The following is a 9,694-nucleotide window of genomic DNA, read 5'->3' on the forward strand; positions in this document are numbered from 1 at the left end:
CTGATATCTGCAATTAGTGAATTTAGTGTTGTACCAAGGCTGATTTCCATTGCGGCTGAGCTCAAGTACAAGCCCAGACAGAGGTGAAAAAAAACCGGCTACTCGCCTGCGTGCGTAGGTGACAGCCATAGGAATAAGGAGACAGATTCGAGCATCTTAGTTAATGCATCTAAAATTGATAACTAGGCCGTTTCCGCTAAAATCAGAGCTGTCTTCCCATAGAGAGCCACTATGGACCACGGCACAAAAATTTAACAGCGTCATCTCTTTGTAGACAGCTGGGGCTGAAAAATCCCGCCGGTGCGACAGCCGGTGCGTTGTGAATCGCCATAGACAACGGAGGAAAAACGGCGACAGCACCTATACCGGTCCAGCGTGTTAGCATGGACATGGACAGAAAACCGAAAATAATGGACACGCATATAATTTATGTTCCCGTCCAAACTACGAAGCTTGGCGAACCGATTATTGGGGTGAATGTCGTATCCACGAAGTCCGTTTCACACATCTCTGACCCATGTAGATAGCTCCCAGCATAAAAGAGACAGTTTTTGATCATTGCATGGACATATGCCGACAATAATTCATAAGAACGTGGACATGTGGGCGGAGTTAACAGTTTAGAGGCGGAGCTAACATATGTCCATACATTTACATTTAATGCCAACTGCGCAAGCTGGGTCCATGCTTTTCTTCCAGTAATTGTCATTATCGTTTGCTTTCATAATTGCATTAATTGGGGATGCTAACCCTACACGGCCGAGTGGCGGTGCTTCCAGTTGCCACCCTCCCCATAGGGTCATAGGGTTTCTCGCTGTTGCTCCGGGGACGTTGGGAATAAAGCTAAATTATGGTTACCTGACCTTACATTCAAGCCACAGCTTCTGGCAACCTTATTAATATGCCTTTGCATGGCCAATGACGCAATTTTTGCCACACTGCCAATGACGAGAAACATTTATCATAACGTAGGAACGTACTCAGAATAAGCCTACCAACATAGTCCTCACACTTTATATGTGTCGGATCGTCCCCCCTCATTATAAATCAATCTCGGAAACTGGTTCAGACAGAAACAGACGTCTGACAACCCTGGCCGAGGTCTGTCAAAGACCTGACTGAAGTCTCTCAGATCTGACCGAGGTCTCTCCGACCTGACCGAGGTCTCTCCGACCTGACCGAGGTCTGCCGGACCTGACAGAGGTATGTGAGACCTGACAGAGGTCTGTAGGAGCTGACAGAGATATGTGGAACCTGACAGACGTCTGACAACCCTGGCCGAGGTCTGTCAAAGACCTGACTGAAGTCTCTCAGACCTGACCGAGGTCTCTCCGACCTGACCGAGGTCTGCCGGACCTGACAGAGGTATGTCAGACCTGACAGAGGTATGTGAGACCTGACAGAGGTATGTGAGACCTGACAGAGGTCTGTAGGAGCTGACAGAGATATGTGGAACCTGACAGACGTCTGACAACCCTGGCCGAGGTCTGCCGAAGACCTGACTGAGGTCTTTCAGACCTGACCGAGGTCTCTCCGACCTGACCGAGGTCTCTCCGACCTCAGTCTGACTGCCCCATGTTAACTGCCCCAGTTAACAGTTGACTGCCCCATGTGAACTGTTGACTACCCCTGCCCCACTGCTCTCTCAGTCTCTCTCCCAGTCACCACTCTACACTGGTGACTGGGGCTCCACACGATTCCCACGCCTGCTAGGGGGAGGGCTGCTGAACAGTGAACACCCCCTCCCCCATTCCAACTCAACTCCTGGACAACAACGGGTGTTGGGAGTATTAGAACGAGTATTAGAACGAAAGAGTGAGAAGCTGGTGCTGCTGATGTCTGTAACTCCCCCCTCCCTATTCAGGAGCTGATGTCCTCCAACGGCGGAGTGGGTGGTGGCGCCGCAGGGTCGATGGAAGGGGACAAAAGAGCGCGCGGCGTGTGACACCAGCATTCGACGTTTATTGCAACAATCCTTGCTACACCGGCGACAATCAGACGCTATCTGTGATACACCCACCCACACAATCTGCACTGCACACGCACCCAAACAAACACAGACATGCACGAGGAGCGAACAGGACATTATCGATGGTCTAACGCAGGCCCGCGCGGAGACGTTGACTGTACATTCATAACATCCATCCTAGCGCGCTATTCCACTGATGAGCCTGGCGACGGCACTGGGCCGGTCCCTCGAGCCGGCGGCCTGAAAGTAGTTAGGTACCGAGTTTGTATCAGAAGGCCGGTTACGGCCGGCGACTTTCCGAGCTGGCGCACTTCCGCGCCGTAATTTGATGCCTCTTACGTCCCTACACTCTACAGAGTACGCGCTGCACTGCAGCATCATAGGACAACGCCGTCGGCGAAATCAGCACGGGCCCTCAGCGGCACGCGCTGTCCGTCCCCAGCGGTAAATAAAGCCTCGGCTCCGCGCCGGAGCGGGTGGCCGGCCGGCTCTCGGTCAGCGAGGTATCACATACGTGTCCCGTGGCCGTCTGAGTCCGCCGGCGGCCTCCATCACTGCGTCGCCGGGTCGATGGGCACGCCGCCTCCCCCAGCGCGACCGCCGGCCGCACTGCCCGCCTGACGCGGCGCTAACGCATGTGTCCACCGAGAGCTGGTCGAACCGGCATGACGCTTCTTGGCGACCACGAGTGGCTTCCGCGCGCGCCAGCCGCCGGGGCACCACCATGGTGGGATGAGCCACCACCTTTGTTCCTTTGTCCTAGAGGAGTCCTCCGTCAGCCTCTGCGGCACACAGCTGGGCTGCCCTCCCGGTCCCGTCACGGCGGCTGTCGATCCGGCGACAAGACGTGACGTGACTGACGGTTGTAGTGACGTGACGGTGGTGTTGACGTGACGTCCACCGCGTCACACCGTTAGCAGGAGCAGCAGCGTTCTGGCTAAACCGTATCACAAATGGCTGCACCGGGCCGGACACACAGTGCGCCTGCCAAACCAATACACAGACGGGCTCCGGCGCCGGGCCGGTCTCGGCGGGCCGTCCGTCTACGAGCTGGTCGACGGAGCCGAGTCAGGGGCCGGGGCCGGCTCGGCAGACGATGAGGACGGCCCGGCAGCCGAGGACGGGCCGGCGCCCTCCTCCGCCTCGTCCTTCTCCATCAGCTGTCGGGCCAGCTTCACCGCGTAGAACTCGTTGTAGTGCGACTTGCGCTTGGCCTCGAACTGGCGGTGCGCCGCTGTGGGGCAGACGGGGAGGGGGTGTCAGGTACAGGCAGACAGAGGAATGTAGGGGGTGCGTGGGTGTCAGATACAGACAGACAGGGGACGGTAGGGGTGGAGTGACTGGTGACGCGGGGCGCACCGTCATCCCGGCGGTCATGACTCACGGGCCCGTCATGCGGCAGCAGTTCGGCCGGTACAGCCCTGCTCTCCCTGCTGATCGGTCCGAGGATGCCTTCTTAAGTTTGTCGGACCTGACAAAGATCTGTCGAGCCTGACCGAAGTCTGTCAGAGACCTGACTGACGTCTCTCCGACCTGACCGAGGTATGTCAGACCTGACAGAGGTATGTGAGACCTGACCAAGGTCTGTAGGAGCTGACAGAGATATGTGGAACCTGACAGACGTCTGACAACCCTGGCCAAGGTCTGTCAAAGACCTGATTGAGGTCTTTCAGATCTGACCGAGGTCTCTCAGACCTGACCGAGGTCTCTCAGACCTGACCGAGGTCTCTCAGACCTGACCGAGGTCTCTCCGACCTGACAAAGGTCTGCCAAGTGCCAGACCTGACAGAGGTCTGCCAGACCTGACAGATGTATGAGAGACCTGACAGAGGTCTGTAGGAGCTGACAGACATATCTGGAACTTGACAGACGTCTGACAACCCTGGCAGAGGTCTATCAAAGACCTGACTGAAGTCTCTCAGACCTAACCGAGGTCTCTCCGACCTGACCGAGGACTGTCAGACCAGACCGAGGTCTGTCAGACGTGACAGAGGTATGTGAGACTTGAGAGGTCTGTCAGACCTGACCGAGGTATGTGAGACCTGACAGAGGTCTGTAGGAGCTGACAGAGATATATGGACCCTGACAGACGTCTGACAACCCTGGCCGAGGTCCGTCAGAGACCTGACTGAGGTCTTTCAGATCTGACCGAGGTCTCTCAGACCTGACCGAGGTCTCGCTGACCTGACCGAGGTCTGCCAGACCTGACAGGTATGTGAGACCTGACAGGTATGTGAGACCTGACAGGTATGTGAGACCTGACAGAGGTCTGTAGGAGCTGACAGAAATATGTGGAGCCTGACAGACGTCTGACAACACCGGTCGAGGTCTGTCAGAGACCTGACTGAGGTCTTTCAGATCTGACCGAGGTCTCTCCCAGTCTCACAGACGTCTGACAACCCTGACTGAGGTCTGTCAGACAACTGACTGAAGGTCTCTCAGACCTGAATGAGGCCTGTCAGACCTGACCAAGGTCTGCCCGACCTGCCAGACGTTTGCGAGACCTGACAGAGGTATGTGGGACATGACAGAGGTCTGTTAGACCTATCAGATGTCATATGACTTCAGTCAGGTCTCTGACAGACCTCGGCCAGGTTTGTCAGGCGTCTGTCAGGTTCCATATATCTCTGTCAGCTCCTACAGACAGGGAGGGTCCACATAGGAGGGCTGTCAGACGTCTGTCAGGTTCCACCTATCTCTGTCAGCTCCTACAGACCTCTGTCAGGTCTCACATACCTCTATCACGTCTGACAGACCTCGGTCCGGTCTGACAGTCCTCGGTCAGGTCGTAGAGACCTCGGTCAGGTCTGAGAGACTTCAGTCAGGTCTTTGACAGACATCGGCCAGGGTTGTCAGACGTATGTCAGGTTCCATTTATCTCGGTCAGCTCCTACAGACCGGCTCTGACAGGTCTTACATACCTCTGTCAGGTCCCACATACTTTTGTCAGGTCCCACATACCTCTGTCAGGTCTGACAGACCTCTCTCAGGTCTCACATACCTCTGTCAGGTCTGACAGACCTCGGTCAGGTCTTACAGTCCTCGGTCAGGTCGGAGAGACCTCGGCCAGGTCGGAGAGACTTCAGTCAGGTCTTTGACAGACCTCGGCCAGGGTTGGCAGACGTCTGTCAGGTTCCACATATCTCTGTCAGCTCCTACAGACCTCTCTCAGGTGTCACATACCTCTGTCAGGTCTGACAGACCTCGGTCAGGTCGGAGAGACCTCAATCAGGTCTGAGACCTCAGACAGGTCTGAAATACCTCAATCAGGTCTCTGACAGACCTCGGCCAGGGTTGTCAGACTTCTGTCAGGTTCCACATATCTCTGTCAGCTCCTACAGACCTCTGACAGGTCTTACATGCCTCTGTCAGGTCCCACATACCTCTGTCAGGTCCCGCAAACGTCTGGCAGGTGGGGCAGACCTTGGTCAGGTCTGACTGACCTCAGTCAGATCCGAAAGACCTCAGTCAGGTGCCTGACAGACATCGGCCAGGGTTGTCAGACGTCTGTCAGGTTCCACATATCTCTGTCAGCTCCTACAGACCTCTGACAGGTCTTACATACCTCTGTCAGGTCCCACATACCTCTGTCAGGTCACACATACCTTTGTTAGGTCCCACATACCTCTGCCAGGTCGGACAGACTTCGGTCAGGTCGGACAGAGTCGCCCCTGCCCCACTGTTTACGGTACCTCGAGTCACCTCGGTCAGTCATTCCATTCCCCACTGTTGATGGTACCTGGCATCGCCCCTGTCGACAGAGGTCGACAGAGGTCGACAGAGGTTGACAAGGAGCTGACAGGAGCTGACAGGAGCCAGGGCAGGGCAGGACAGGGCAAGAGCCAGGGCAGTGCAGGAGCCAAGGCAGGGCAGGGCAGGGCAGGGCAGGGTCGACAGAGGTCGACAGAGGTCGTAAGAAGAGGTCGACAGAGGTTGACAGAGGTCGACGGAGATTGACAAGGAGCTGACAGGAGCTGACAGGAGCCAGGGCGGGGCAGGGCAGGTGAGGAGCCAGGGCAGGGCAGGGCAGGGGCGACAGAGGTCGGCATGTGTCCACAGGTGTCGACAGAGGTCGACAGAGGCGGACAGAGGCAGATATCAGCAGCACCAGCTCCTGAATAGGGAACGGGAGTTATACAGGAGCTGACAGGAGATCTGACAGGAGAGCTGACAGGAGCCAGGACAGGGCAGGGCAGGACAGGGTTGACAGAGGTTGACAGAGGTCGACAAGGAGCTGACAGGAGCTGACAGGAGGGCTGACAGGAGCTGATAGGAGCCAGGACAGGGCAAGGCAGGGCAGGGTCGACAGAGGTCGACAGACGTCGACAAGGAGCTGACAGGAGCTGACAGGAGCTGGAAGGAGTCAGGGCAGGGCAGGAGCCAGGGCAGGGCAGGGCAGGGCATTGCAGGGTCGACAGAGGTCGACAGAGGTCAACAAGGAGCTGACAGGAGCTGACACGAGCCAGGGCAGGGCAGGGCAGGGCAGGGTCAACAAAGGTCGACAGAAGAGGTCAAAAAGAATGTTGAGCACACTCAGACGGATCGGATCAGCTGTTGCGGCTCATTTTAAGCAGCGGGCATATGGAACAAGATTGCTCAAATGCTTCAGCAGCCTTAGGCTCTGCATACCAGCAGAGTGGGCGGCTGACATCACCTGGGAATGACGCAGACAGAGCAGCTCTACATCTATGCTGCATATGTCCGAGCTGCCCCCGATTCTAATTGACATTGGCCAGTTAGCTTTGACTAAGTTCATCTCCATTTAAACTGCAGCAGATACCAAAAAGCAGAGGTAGGTATTAAGTCTCAGTAGGCATTATATTGGGATAAATTAGGACTTCATATTGCATTGCACAGGTAGGTATGTACCTACATGATAAAGTAGATTTTTTGGAGATACATGTAGATACATGATAAAGTAGATTTTTTGCGCCATAATTGTATACATTCGCCATTGCATGTGTACTTATGGGTTTTAAGCGGATAATTGGATTGATCTTAATGCCCACAATTTACCAGTAAGAACCATATTGCTTATCATGGTTAGGAACATAGTACAAGATTCATTAAGCTCTCCTGGCATGAGAACAAATATCCATTTCTCAAACAGTGAATGCTGAAATATAGCACCATCCTGAGGGTAAATACATTTGCTCCTACTGCATATTATCATAAATTAAAAAGTATATTTATAAAATACTGTTATTCCGCTTTGCACAGATTGGAGCTGATCAGATTGCCTGTCGGTCCCTCTTGCCGGATTGGACTGGGCTGGGCTGGAAGTGGCCGGACTCGGACTGGATTGTACTCCAGAAAATGAATCTGTTTCATACTCTGGTATGCACCACAGTAATATCCCTATATTGGACTGGAAACTGAATAAAAACGTGCAAAACCAGTCTCATCTTTCTCGCCAGGCACAGCAGGCTCAAGGTGCTCAGTTTCATATAAGTTGCAAAACGTATGACTTAAATTACGTCATTGGACCAAACGTGTGATTTGCAAAATATGACACCTGCTAGGAAGAAAGCATGTTGTATTTGTGCTTGAGATAATACCTGATGATGTCATAAGAAAGCTCATGACTTTCATTTGACTTTCCTGGTCTCTCTGCTTTGAGTTTGTGCTTGCAATTTCACATGGTAATACACAAATTCTGTTCGGCATCAAGAAAATAACTGATAGTTAACTAAAAAGTAGCTAGTTTCTTGAGATACCACTGGAAATTGATATTGATCGACAAATTGAATTATACTTGGAAAACAATGTCAACATTTTTGAGTTATATTACTTTAAGTTGGCTAAACATGTGTTTCGATAGTAATCTTTTTCAAGCCATAAATACAAAGCCATACAAAAATATTGAGCTTGTTCGCCTAAATAACAGTTGTTAAAATAGTTTGTGACAGACATTAAAATTCAAACAGGATTTATGGCTTGAAAAAGATTAATATTGAAACACATATGTAGCCAACTTAAAGTAATGTAACTCAAAAACATTCCCAATCCACCATGTCAATAGTTTTCAAGCTAACCTTTTGGCAAAAAAGCAAGCCTCATCAGCTCCAATCATAACCAAAGCTAGGAACAGTTTAATCGAACAGCTCTTCCATGACAAGTAGGTGATATTTAGTTGATCAAATTAGCTATTTGGATTGAAAACTGCTAGGTTATCTTTTATCAGCTATTAACATTATCTGCTCGTAATCAAAATAAAATTATAAACTTAAAATCATCCATTGTACAAGCAAAACTACAAAACACTAATGTGATTGGCAAAAAAAAATGTATCTCCTGCATTAAACCATGAAGGTAATTGACAAATTATACCTATAGAAAACATCACATCCTTCCTTCACTTGAGGGCAATCATACCAAAACATCAGTAACTAGTAGACAAACGAACCCATTGTGACAGTAGATCCCCAACGAAATTTATTGTAATGCGTTTATATCCCACACGTACCTTCCTCTTCATCTTCTCTTTTGTCTTCTCTCTTCTCTCAGAAGCGGAGCCGGCGCACCACGTGGCCGAGTGCACGCCGAGTGACAAACACGGCCAAGGACGCCGCGATAACAAAGGACTGCCGCCCAATTCAGCTGCCGCGGCAAGCCGCTAAATCGCAGTCAGCTGGCTAGGAATTAAGGTTGTCATAAAAACATGGACAATATGAATGGTTTTCTGAGATTTCGTGGACATCCATCAACAGCCAATCAGAAACATCCTCGGCTCATTCTCGACCAATCAAATTCCAGTTTCAGGACAAGCGCCCTCTGGGAGTTGATCCTTGAACTGCGGTCTGAAACACTTTGAAATACCACAACGCATGGACATTTTTAACCTGTCCATGAAAATACGTTTGAGGTGGACGTCATTCGCCGTCCATGATATGCCAATAAAAATTAGGAACAAAATCGTGGACATGAAATGTCCATGGTTTCGACCATGTCCATGCATTTCCACAAACATTTATTAAATTGTCCATGCATATACGTTTTAACAGAGCGCGACAGCTCGTCCCCGCTCGTCGCCGGTTGAGCGGTGGCGGGGACCGGCGCGGCCTTGGCCGCCGCTGGAGTAGGGGAGGACCGGACGACTGGGATGGGGGACGTCACATCTGGGCCACAACTGGGGTGAGGTCCATGGCCATCGGTCCCAGAAACTTGGTAGGAGCGTTGATAATTGGTTCTGACTACTGAAGCAAAGGCAAGTGAATCAGTGACAAAGCTGACAATCCTTTCGTGAGTTCTGATTGAACTGGATCTGGAAGCCAGGAGCCAGGAGGAGCTAGGAAGTCGATCAGACGTTTAGGTAAGTTGGAAGAAAGTGATTGATTTTTTGTTGTTGTGTCACTGAAATGTGGTGATGCGTTGTAATGCCCAGAGGTCGAAATTTGGCCTTCAAAGGTGATGAGAAAACGTAAAAAAAGGTACCTCCTGTTTCAAGATGACTTGTAAAAAATTCGTGACAGCTAGACATCGCGTAGGTGACAGCTTTTGGGTTTTATTCACCTCTGAGCCCAGACGTAAACGACCGTTGTAAGCATACCCGTTACAAATGAGTATGCTAACTACAACTAGCCTGTTTAGTCTGGGAACGAAAATAATATATCGTGGCTCAAACTGATCAGAATTCAGTTCACAGTAATATGCCCAGACAGGTATGTGAAAACTATGCTGTTTACAGTGTACTAGTTATGCTGTTTTTAGCGTTATTGCCAAGTG

General features: G+C 51.4%; 1 long non-coding RNA gene across 1 annotated transcript; it reads right to left on the reverse strand.

The window, feature by feature from the left end:
• Positions 1-1,942: 1,942 nt before the first annotated feature.
• Positions 1,943-8,517, reverse strand: LOC122376269. The gene is made up of 2 exons (XR_006255576.1): positions 8,436-8,517; positions 1,943-3,203 (listed from the first exon to the last, which is right to left on the reverse strand). It is a non-coding gene; the product is annotated as an uncharacterized LOC122376269 (long non-coding RNA).
• Between the last annotated feature and the right edge of the window lie 1,177 nt (positions 8,518-9,694).

This window comes from Amphibalanus amphitrite, unplaced genomic scaffold, assembly GCF_019059575.1.
Source record: "Amphibalanus amphitrite isolate SeventyFive unplaced genomic scaffold, NRLGWU_Aamphi_draft 002077F_arrow, whole genome shotgun sequence".
NCBI classification, from domain to species: Eukaryota; Metazoa; Arthropoda; class Thecostraca; order Balanomorpha; family Balanidae; genus Amphibalanus; species Amphibalanus amphitrite.